Here is a 12457-nt window from a genome sequence, read left to right as displayed (position 1 = left end):
ATACAACATAACCCAGAGGTGTGAATCAGCTCAGTATATCATGGATAATTGAGCTGTAACTCAATTAACATTAGTTTTATTAACTTGCCCTGCTCACCACCTTAGTCGACACATCCATCAAATATAATTCCCCCCTAATCTAAAACCACCTCTGACTTTTCCTCTAGTTCCAAAAAGAGACTCTCATTGGTAGATGCTTCCTTTTAAAATTATGAGATACCCTTTTTTCATGCATTATTTGAGTTTCATTTTGACTTCTCTGAAATATAATACCTTATTTAACACAGCCGCTTATGTTATAAAATGCTTTTCTTTTTAGAGACCATTCAATACTTTGTTATCAACCAGCTGAGTTGAAAGTAAGATCATAACATAGAGGGCCAGATTCTGATCCTTCAGGCTTTATTGAACCTCTTACAAAGTAAAATGTCAGGACCTGTCCAATAATTAATCACAGAAATAGCAAGTCTTTTAGTATACAGTGGTCAATACAGTAGTATATAAAGCTTGAGAAGAAGTAAATATGCCATTTCCAGGTTTTTAAAGCACAATGTAGTTTACTTATAAACTGAAATACATGCCAATAAATGAAGAATTACAAGCTTGGGTTTTTTTGTTGCTGTTTTCGTTTTTTTTCTTTTTTTTGGCTTTTTTTACATTGATGCAGACACATCACTTTGCTGGACAGTAATAGAACTTCTGTGCTGACATGTACCCACATCCTGCCAATAATCTGCATCTCTTTTGAGACACTGAGTGCACTTAATTTCTTTAGAACACAGCAGTAAGCCTCCTCTTGTAGGAATAGCTCAGAATTTCACAGAACTGGGTTGGCAATGAGAAGAATATCACAGACATGCATGTCATATACTATGTTTTGAAGCAAAAATGCTTACTCTAACTGCAGCGTCTCATGGTTCTAATTACAGGTCTAAGTTTATACTGCTACCTTACTGTACAATAGCAAAAATTAGGATGTTTTTAGCTATCAGAAAGGATCTGAAATTCTCACTGTATATTATGAAAAGAAATGACTTAAAGGAAGTAATGTCCCTCATTTTCAAAAATAAGTTGTTGTTCTTTTTTTTTTGCCACAGCCATTCTTAAATCCACCTGTTGTGCCTAGGTATTGCAACACATTCTAATATTGCATGGCATGTAAATAGATACCTTAATTACTCATAATGATATGATTATATACACATATATATATATAGATTATATATATATACATAAATATTATCAGTCACATAATTATGCAGTATTATTTAATGGAATTTTGGGACTATGGATTTTGTTGTTTGATGTACTTTAAAATGTATGAAGCAGCATATTATTAAGACTATCCTCACCAATGCTTTTGATTATTTATTCATTAAATAAAGTGCTTTCTTTTGCTTGTTATAATCCTGTTTGTACAACCATGTGATAATGTTAAAATGGGTAAGTACTGTACGGGAATTATAACTGTTTCTTTTCCTGTCTAAATATATACCTATAACAATATTTATTAGTGATCTGAGTTTTAAGAATGTGTCTTTTTATGTGTTTACTATCTCTTTACACATAATCCAAATTTAAAGGAAAGCTAACATTTCTTCATGCAATTGTGAATGCCCCAATAGCTTTGAGATTATATTTTTACTTTTATCCACAAGTGATATTAGGATGAGATCTGTACTTTAAATCAGACATAAAATTAATGCATAGTAAAGTAGTTAAGTTTTGTTTACTATAGCTATCAGAAGTAAACATACATTCTTAATTTCTCAGGTAAAATCCTCTTGGATCAGATAGGTTGAAACTCTACACTCTAAGAAAAATGTTTAGAACAGCTGATTTAACATGAGATGAGTCAGAAGTCGTACACTAAACAGCTTTTTTTCATGTTTCATTGTCAGCTTCCACCTTTGTATTGTATAGAAAGGATCAGCTAGAATGTGTGCCTCTTTGAGGAGTTCAAACTTTTACTGTTAACGAAACTGGGAACTGGTTTTGGTAAAACCTTAGATATACCAAAGTCAGTGGGATTTTTTATTATTATTTTAAAAAGGCAGTAGCCAGTATTTTACTAGCATTTAAACCTGTTGTTATGCAAAGGAAACTCATGTTCTGTCATTTCACTCACTGCAATATTCCATAAGATTCTTCCTTTCACTTCGCTTCGCTTCCCTTCGTTTTGCTTCATTTCCCTTCCCTTCCCTGCCCTGCCCTGCCCTGCCCTGCCATCACACCTGAATGCCTTGGATGTTTTCCGGAGGTAAGTGCTGTGCTGCCATAAAATGGTAATCAGCTTAAGACAGCTGAGAATTTCTAATGCCTACTCAAACTGGACAGTTCTTTTAAGTTCCTTGGTTACATTTTAGGGAATGCCAGATGGGCACTATTTCCACCAGCCATTTCCTAAGATTCCCTCCTAAAATTTGCTTTTTCTCATATCACTTGAGAACCCCCCTATCCTCCTCAAGGATTTCAACAGTAACCTGAATCAGTTGCTGTGTTATATTTACCTGTATCACATCCTTCATAGGGTATAGAAAGGGATATTTTTTTTCTATTCCTTTTCAGGAAATTGAAAGTGGGAGATCTGTGTGTGGTTCTGTATCTATGTAGACTTTTTTGACATCTTGTCATATGGGTACTAATAGAGATGAAGGTTGTTGACGTCGTTGCTCTCACAGTGGAGAACAGGAGAAAGAGTGTAGCAGAAAGACAGGAAAGAAAGGGGATAGACGATTAGGGAAGTATTAAACTGTTGCAGCAATGAAGAGAGTTAAGTTTGAGCCTTCATATCTCTCTAGCACCATACAAAAATGACCCTCCTATCTACATAGGTTTGCACAGCATATTTGATACTATTGTCTTGTGGAAAAGGGGTATCCAGAATTCTGGCAAAGCTGTACCATTCTTCTCTGAACTTCTTCCATCTGCTGTTCACATTCCTTCAAAGAAGTACCTCCTTTTTATTTTGACATTGCTCTTTTTCTGACTACTAAATTCTTAAATTCTTAATATCAAATGCTTATAAAATCATTATCTACAGATAACTTGCAAATAATCTGTAGGCCTACATTAGGAAATTATGTGTTACCAAATAGCAAAGAGGAAAGAAAAAAAGGGGAAAAAAAGAAAAAAAGACAGTACACAAAGAATTACATTCCTCATAAACAATTCACTGCATAAGGAAATTGTTTAAGAGAGCTTTCTTCAAGTTTATATATTACTTTGTGGTTTCAATGAAAGTTTATAGTTTCTTTTCTTTTGGGAAGAGAAAGTTTGAATTCTGTTTACAGTGTTTGTACTTTTGATTTTGGGGGGTTTTTAGATTTTTTTTCTTCAGGAGTATTATTTACGACAGGGAACGACATAGCCCTGTGCTTTTACTGCATGATCTTGCACTCTTAGGACACTTAAGCTATCTTCAATAGAAAGTTCTTCTACATTATTGATAAAGATCATGCATAATTACTGTCTACCATGTGGTGTTCAGCCCCCCAGGGAAAAAAATTAAAATAAAAGGAGGCAGTCACATAAAGATGACAATTTTATTCACTACCGAAAAACAAACAAACAAACCAAACCAAAACCAAACCAAAAAAACCCAAAAAAAAACCCCAAAAAAAACCTGTACTGTGTTAAGAAAGCAAAATTTATGATAGTCTATTCATTCAGCCAGACCTACCTACTTGCTGAGTCAACAGCACACTGTTTGCTTCCTTCTTTAGGAACAACACTGAATGAAACTGGAAACAGTTGTGCCTCAAGGTGAGTCTAAACCTCACTCTTCTAAGAATTTTTAAAAGTTTCTCTGGAGCCTCTAGATATATATGGTTTTGAGGGAAATAAAATATTTTGTAGGTCTCTGGCTCCTTAGATTTAGGTGCTCCTTAGATTTAGGTGCACCTTTTAAAATAATCTCAAATTCCCTAACAGGTAAACAGCTGTTTTTGAAGATCTCCAGAAAGAATCCTTTCATTCCCAAGTTTAGCCACATTAAATCTCTGCTTTATGTAAAATCAGAGTGCAGAACCTCTTCCAAAGTTTGCAGCTGACAGCTGCAAAGTCTCTAGATACTCTACCATGTCAAATTACCCATCACTAATATTGAAAACCTGAAAACCTAGAAGCAGAACAACAGTGAAAAAGAGAGATTGAAGCTCAACTGATTCAAGAGCCCTCTGGTTCAAAAAGAAAGCAAACAAACTCTGTGGATAAATGAGCGAAAGATATATTTAAGATTTTTAGATTTTTATTTTCTTCATAAAACATGTGCCTGCAGGGAAGTATATTGCTAATATTACATTTTCCTTGGATGCCCTACTGTGTATGGTTCAATTACTGTGCTAAAGGCTAAACTCAATAAATTTACAAGCAATAATTCTACACAAATATGCATTCAGTCAATATATGGTTCTTATATGAAAAGTACTAAGAAATCGAGGCTCTCTGCATTTCTAGAATATCAAATGCACAATTACTATTTATAAGCTTGCAGTCACAGACTCTGTAATTCCTTAGTCCTGAACAATTGCATAATTACGAATTCAACTACATTAGCATTGGGAGTAGACATGGATGATTTCAAAAGGGATACTACTGATTTAATGAGGTCTCAGCCTGTACATTTCCAAAATTACACAAATTCTGTTTAACAGCCAGCCACTGATGCTTTTGGGTATTTGAACCAATAAATCAACCAACTGCCAACCAAAAGAATCATTAAAAATGAAAACAAACAGAAATGAGAATGAAATTGCATTTTTCACAACATGAAGCTACCAAAACCCTATATCCTGACTAGTTTCCAACAGTCTGTCTGGCTTTACTAGAGATTGGTTGCTGCTGAATCTACTGAATACCTAAAGCTGCCATTTGTGACAGTGGTTTTGTATTTTGAATGTTTATGGCATTGTGATTATGCTAGGATAAATATGGCAATAGACCATGGGCACAGAAGGGCTATTCTGAATTCATTGCCCTTCTCTTGCATTTGCCATCTCATTTTTCCTGTGTGTGATAGATAGCAAATTATCAGATCCTGAGACTGTGGAGCTGGTATTTTGCCAAAAGTAAATAGTTGTCAGTTCTGTCAAGAAAGGAGTTTGTAAAATTTCGTGATACTTGCATCTTTTTCTTGAAGGTATCTTTATTCTACAAAGGTCCCTGTATTAAAAACTGCCTTTGATTTCAGTGGGAGACAGATTAGCTCAAGCAGTAGTTTTCATGTTGGTGGTCACTACACCAAATAAGGACGAAAGGATATGTCAGCCAGAGACATCGCAAAACTCCTTAAATTCGTATCCCCCCAAGTAATCTTGCTGTGCAACAGACAATTACTATACACAGAGGAGGAAAGGGGAACGAAGATCTTAACATAAAAAGATTTAGTCTGCCTAAGTTATAGCATAGTAGTTGCAGATCTATCACACAGTGCCCAGCGGTACATCAGCACTACCTCTTCCCATGGTGGACCTCCATCAGTTTTAATGGGTTTTTTTAGTGCTTATAGTGTAGGATCTGCACGAGTTCATAAATTCCTCACACATCTCCATCCAACAAGCTGCTCATGGACTTAGGCAGCTGTTGGCTTCACCAACATGTTCACTGGATAAAATCAATTAAATTCTTATCCTCAAAACAGGACACCAGAGCCTGAACTACAGGAGAAGGGGGTCATCTTTATCTCTTCATAAGCAGTGGAGAATGGTGAGAGCTAATTCACATCTGCCTTCCAGCCAACAGGCCTTCTAAAGATCAGGCTGAGCACTATGAACTGGGTTAGTGTCCTCAGATTGCTGAGCCCTGTCTAGAACAAGAGTAAGTAATATGGGAGGCAAGAACTACCTCCAACTTTCTTCAGCATTCCAAAGAGGAGTTATGCTGTATTAATCCCCAAATGGTAGGCCTACAATAGGCTATTTGCTACATACTGCAGAGGGCTGTAGTGCAGGTGGCAATGTCAGATGGGGGAGGACCTCTCCTGACTTCTCCTAGCCCATCCTCAAACATCAAAACAGCTGTCCTGAGAGACCTCTCAGCACCTTCACAGCCACTACTGGGGACAACTGACCCCTGTAGACATCCACAGAGAGCCCTACAATCACTCTGATAAAGCTAGGATGAACAACAGAGTGCAGATGGATGTGGCTTCTCCAAGCCAGAGCATTCTGCTTCCATGAGGTGTGCATATAATGCCACTAGAGAATGAAAAAAAACTATTGCAAGGTTCACCAGAGAGGCCTTCTCAGATAGGAAATTTATTTCTTTACCAGATTTAATTTCTGCTACTGTGTGAAATAAGCACATTTTCCTTCTTATATGATTTGCCTGCTTTTCCCCATTTTTATTCTAGTAGCATTTCAGCCTTCTGGCTGCAAGAAACAGATGTCAATGTTCTTGTATAGTCTTTCTCTGTTCCTACCTGTCTTTGCTCTAGGAAAACCTCCCAGGATACCCAGTGTAAGTGACATGTTTTAGTCCTACAGGACGTCTTTGTCTTTGAATCTTTTTAACTTTAGTGGAAAGGCCACTCCTTTTCCTCCTTTAGACCCTCACACAAATCAGATTGTCCATGAATTCAGTTTTGCACAACAAAATATGTCCCAAAGATTGCATTGACTTGCTTCAAGACTTGCTGTGAATTATCTTTGTGGACAGTACCTCCATATTTTGAAGGAAAATCCTGCTTTTCAAAGATGTCAAAGCGTGTACACTTGTAGGTAATTATGCACAGGGGCTGCTGTCACAAAGTGTGAGGGTTTTAGAAAGGAGACAGAGAACAGGATAGGATGGGATGAACTTGACTGTAAAGAAAGGAAGAAAAGTGAAAGGGAAAATAAAAAATATTACACTTGATGTTTGTGCTTCCTGTAGCCAAGACCAGGATGGACGTCTTCTTGTGGAAAGTGTCTCTATGATGTCTTAGAGTATTATACAGCAGTTGGAATGTTGTTCTGGATCATGGAAATTTTGATGCAAAAAAGGGGGGGAGAGTAGGGAAGTAACTCCAAAGAAGAAGGAATGTGCAGTCCAGGTTTTAGGCTGTCAGAACCGTGTGCAGGTGGTTTGCTGTGTATGTGCTGTAAGCGAAACTTTTCCCCAAACCTCATGAATTCCACTGGAGTCTGAGGAGGCCTGAGTGTCTTGAATACAACAATGCTCCAACACAACTATCAAGCAGAATGATGGACATCCTGATACACTTAGATCATCACTTTTTCAACCTCTGTGAACTGTAACTTGCCTCTCCACCCTTGTTCAGAAGCGGAAACTCCTCATTTCCTTGTCCAAACTTTGCCCTTTCTGGCTGTAGATCACTACACAAATTCCTGACTAATTGATCATACAAGCATCATGTTGCTTGAATCAATCCTGAATTTTCATTAAAGCCTGCCATTATCTGTATGCAGTCTTCATCTAATCTGTACCTCTTTTGTGTCAGTCAACTCTACTTTCCCCAAAACCTATGTTGTCTTTGTCAAGGTCTTTAAAGTATTGCTATGATTCAGATATCAAGATAGGCATGCATGGTTGCAGGCTGACAACAACAGAATGTGGATGTCTCTCAAAAGCTCTGTTTTGGACAGTCTTGATTGGTACCCACGGTCCTGGCAAAACTGAAGTAATGACTATGTAGCCAGTGAGAGCATATTATCAACAAATCTAGAAGTGGGATATTATTTGTAATATATGTGAGAGGGCTGTATTGCAGATGTTGATGTTTTCTAAATCTAAGTGTGTAACTGCAGATGCCTTTTGACTACAGACATTTATCTCTGTGTGTGTGTGTGTGAATGTGGGGAAGAAGAAGTTACAACTCTGATGAGTACTAGGACATCTATAACCCTGAAGAACATCTACTTTTAGTCAGATGAGCTCCACCTATTGTGACAGCTATTAATAAGATAAGAGGTTTTTTGTTTGTTTATTTGTTTAATTTTTTCACAGGGCTAATAATTTCCCTGTATGTTTACCAATCTCTGATAATTATTTTCACAATGAGAATTTCCAAGTCCTAAAATAAAAATAAGTAATTAAACCAGCAAATAAACAAATAACATATAGCGAGAAGAACATATATTCATTTCTGTACTGAATCATTTCATTTGAATACTTTTAAAATGCTCATAAATTTTTTAAAATTTTTTTTGTTAGATTGAAGAGTTTTATTCTAGATTCAGAATGCAATGGAGAGTGTACATAAACACATAATTTAGTTCCATGAATTCAGAGGTACTGAAAGCCTGATCTGTAATCTATTGAAGTTAATTAAGCCTTTTCTATCATCACTTAGAAATTAAAACAATATTGTAAACTAAGTCATTCGTTTGGCTATTTAGAAACAAAATTTGAAACTAGTGTTATTAATTAAAGTGAGGCTTTGAAATTAGTACAAAACATTTGACTCCAACTGCAATTAATGCAGAAACTTAAAACAGAGTTTCTCATCAACTTAAGTGTGAGACAATGCTTATGAACTGGTGTTCATAAAAGAATCCTTTCTCTAACATTTACCAAGTATGTTTTGCTATATTGTCCTTCAGAAGTGAAGAAAATATCTCCCATTGTATTTTCTTGAAATATTGTAAGGGGTAGAAAAGAAAAAAAATGACAATCACACAAAAAGAATCAACAAACAAAAGAGAAAAAAAAAACAAACAAAACACTGGGGTCATCCCAAATGTGGGATGTGTTTTATCAATTGTTTCCATGAATAGTCCTATGGATTGCTGTTGATATTTAATTTTTTTTTTCTTTTGTTTGCTATGGATGCTATACTTTGTTCAGGTGCACAGGATCATGGACATCAGAAGTGCCTCTGAATTGTCAAGATCAGATTTGCATTCTGCTGCCATAGGGGAACCAGATCCAGCAATATTAGCATCCCTCACATGCAGTCCATAGGAAAACAGAGTTGACAGGTGCATTCTTTGCTGTCTTAAGAACTGGCTGGATGGTCAGGCCCAGAGATCAGTGGTGAATGGTGCTGCACCCAGTTGGTGTCTGGTCACTAGTGGTGTCCCTCAGGACTCTGTGTTGGGATCAATTTATTGCCTTTATAGACCATCATCCCCTGGATGATGAGGGGATCGAATACACCCTCAGTAAGTTTGCAGACCACACTAATTTGTATGGGACTGTTGATCTGTTGGAAGGTCGGAAGGCTCTGCAGAGGAATCTGGAAAGGCTGAATCAATGGGCCAAGACCAACTATATGGGGTTCAACAAGGCCAAATACTGGGTCCTACACTTTGGACACAAAAAACCCCTGCAGTACTACAGGCTGGGGCAGAGTGGCTGGAAAGCTGACCAACAGAAAAGTACCTCAGGGTGCTGAACATGAGCCATCAATGTGCTCAGGTGGCCAATAAGGCCAGTGGCATCCTGGCCTGTATCAGCAATAGTGGGGCCCGCAGGACCAGGGCAGGGATTTTCTCCCTGCATGCAACACTGTTGAGGCCGCACCTTGAGTGCTGTGTCCAGTTTGGGCCCTTCAGTTCAGGAAGGACATTGAGGTGCTGGGGTGTGTCCAGAGAAGGGCAATGAAGCTGGTGAAGGGTTTGGAGCACAAGTCCTATGAGGAGAGGCTGAAGGAGCTGGGCTTGTTTAGTGGGGAGAAAAGGAGGTCTTCAGTGAATACCTTGTGGCTCTCTACAACTGCCTGAAAGGAGGGTGTAGCCAGGTGGGGGTCGGTCTCTTCTCCCAGGCAACTGCAACAGGACAAGAGGACATAGCCTCAAGGTGTGCCAGGGGAGGTTTAGGCTAGACTTTAGGAGGAATTTCTTAAGAGAAAGGGTGATTAAACATTGAAATAGGCTGCTCGGGGAGGCGGTGGAGTTACCGCCCCTGGAGGTATTTAAGAAAGTACTTAGTGCCATGGTCTAGTTGATGTGATGTTCAGTCAAAAGTTGGACTCAGTGATCTCAGAGGTCTTTTCCAGACTAATTGATTCTGTGATCCTGTGAAAACCAAATACAGAGACCAGCAGAGACAAAAATGACCTTTTAACTGGAGACTTCTATCCTTTACAAGAGATTAGCAAGACCATGCATGTTTCTGCTAGTAAGTAAAGATTCAACTCCCTTCAACCTGGACTGTAATGTACCAGTCCTACATGTTTTAGCAATTTTTATTACTTGAAGTTGTATTTCAGTGTGTCCTTGAAGTGTTTCATTTGTCTGCCCTGGTTACATGTTACTTCTTTAAGTCCAATGCGCACTGGCTGCTGCAGGATGCCAGTGTCTTCTTTCCTAGATGCATGACCAGCCCAGTGCAGCCTTTTTACAAGGATCATGGCTACAGTCCCTGGAACATAACTCTGCTCTGAAACTTTTTTATTGAAAATTTTATCCTGCCATCTGATGCACAATATGGTCCACAGATGGTGCAGATGACATTTGTCTAGGAGTCATGTATGTCGTCACTAGTCCATGTCTTCAAACCATTCAGCAAATTGGATAACAGAGCTGCTTTATAGACTTTTAATGTGATCTACCAATTAATGTTGAGCTGCTGTTTGACCTCAGAGTAGCCTGCATCCTCAGCCTCATGGTGCAGTACAAAAAGTGGTATTTTTCCTTGGAAATTTTAGAATAAAACCAGAATGGTTTTTATTCTAAGAAGAATGAAGGCAGGAAATATTCTTGTTTTCTTCTAAAGGTTTAGGTTTCTTTTTAAGTCTGGTTTCCATTGTTTTAAACTGGAAGCATTCTAGTTGCTGACTTCATATGTCTATTAAGACTCAGTGTTTAGCAGTTATAGTTCACTCGTGTTTCTTATTTATTGCTATAAATTGCTAAGTGCCTCATGGAAGGGCCAGACTTGGATCACAGCAGGCAGCAGGCAGTTAAATGTCTTATCAATCTGAGTGTACAGATAAACAAGTAGTCTGATGCTTACAGGACATCTGTTAAAATATAAGAAATACTATGTGTGACTAAGGTTGTAGAGTTTCTCTCATGTTCCTATTGTTCAGGACAATTAAAAATAAAAAGGGAAATTTTAAAACAAAACAAAAAACCCCACACCACATCTGCAAACTGATCAGGTTTTCCCTCTTTGATTTGTCTATGGAGAAAACTTGAACATAAGGGGAATGTTTCATCTGAACAGCTGCTTTCCTTTCATTCCACAGAATCACAGAATGGGTAATATTACCTGACTGAAGGAATTTTTCCTATTTTTTTTTTTAACTTATAAAAGTGTAAAAGAGTAAAAGAGAGTTCAAATTATGCTATACTAATGCATTACTGCTATAGAGGGTACCTTTTTCCTCCAGATCTACTGTATATTATGCAGTACTAGGCTTTTAACTTTCTCATATGGAAAATTTCTTCTGGGTAGCTGTGTTGTCTTCTTCTGGACTATATGTTCCCCTCTTTTTTTTTTTTTCTCTCTTTAGAATCTATTTATGGACAATCAGAGCTGACTGATGTTTTAAGTGAAGACACTATTAAATCACTTGCTGCTTACATTGTACTTTTCCTTTGCAATATTTTCTATTTTAGTATTCCTTTCTTTAAAAAAAAAAAAAAATTCTAAATTACGAACTGAACATATGTTTCCAGTGAGCTTCCCAGGTGTTTAGCCCCAGTGACTACAGTTAATTTGAACCCAGATACACAGATGAGTAATTCAACTGAAATTATTCCTTTCAATGTGTTTTGCCTATAAAATACCTTATCTTTTATTCAATGAATCTCCTCCTCATTTGTCTGCATTTATTACCTCACACTGAAGTTCTTGTTTTTTGTTTTCTTCTCAGAGAATGTAGGCATACAATTCAATGCATTTTATTAAATTGACTTAACAAGTATATGGGGTCAATTAAGTTTCTACTGTTTTTCATGCTTGGTTAGTTATTTTGAAAGGTAGTATGTTGCTTCCAGTTCTTTCCTTGGGTATGGCTGTGCAATAGTCTTAACAGTCCGTATGTGTCTCTCAGATGTAGACATCAGGTTGTTTACCATCTTGTCCAGACTGGTAAATAATGCTAGTGCTAATAATGCCCAGTGTAAGCCTAGTTCCAGTCAAACAATGGATCATTTTCCTCGCTTTTGAGGTTTTACTTCCTAAAGAACACATTATCCACGGCATTCCTCATCCTAATCATGTCTCCTTAAAGGCTACCTAGAAAATCCGCTGTATGATGTCTTGAAACCTCAGAGGAAATATAAGTACTAGCTTGTGGGGTTTGTTTTTTTTTTTGGGTTTTTTTTTGTTTTTTTTTTTTGTTTTTTTTTTTTTTTTTGTGGGGAGAGGGTGGAGGTGGGGCTTGGATAGAAACATTTGAGTCACTTTGTATTTTCTGGAAAACTTAAAGTGAATTTTCAGAAAAAAAGAATAAACAAGGCACTTCCTAAAAAATAAAATAAATCATTAACTGTTTACTCTAGCAAAAACCACATCAGGTTCTTTCTCCTTCTGTGGTTCCACAAACAAAATTACAAACTATTCT

The sequence above is a fragment of the Corvus cornix genome, chromosome 1 (assembly GCF_000738735.6).
Source record: "Corvus cornix cornix isolate S_Up_H32 chromosome 1, ASM73873v5, whole genome shotgun sequence".
NCBI lineage: Eukaryota > Metazoa > Chordata > Aves > Passeriformes > Corvidae > Corvus > Corvus cornix.
This window is presented reverse-complemented; position numbering follows the sequence as displayed.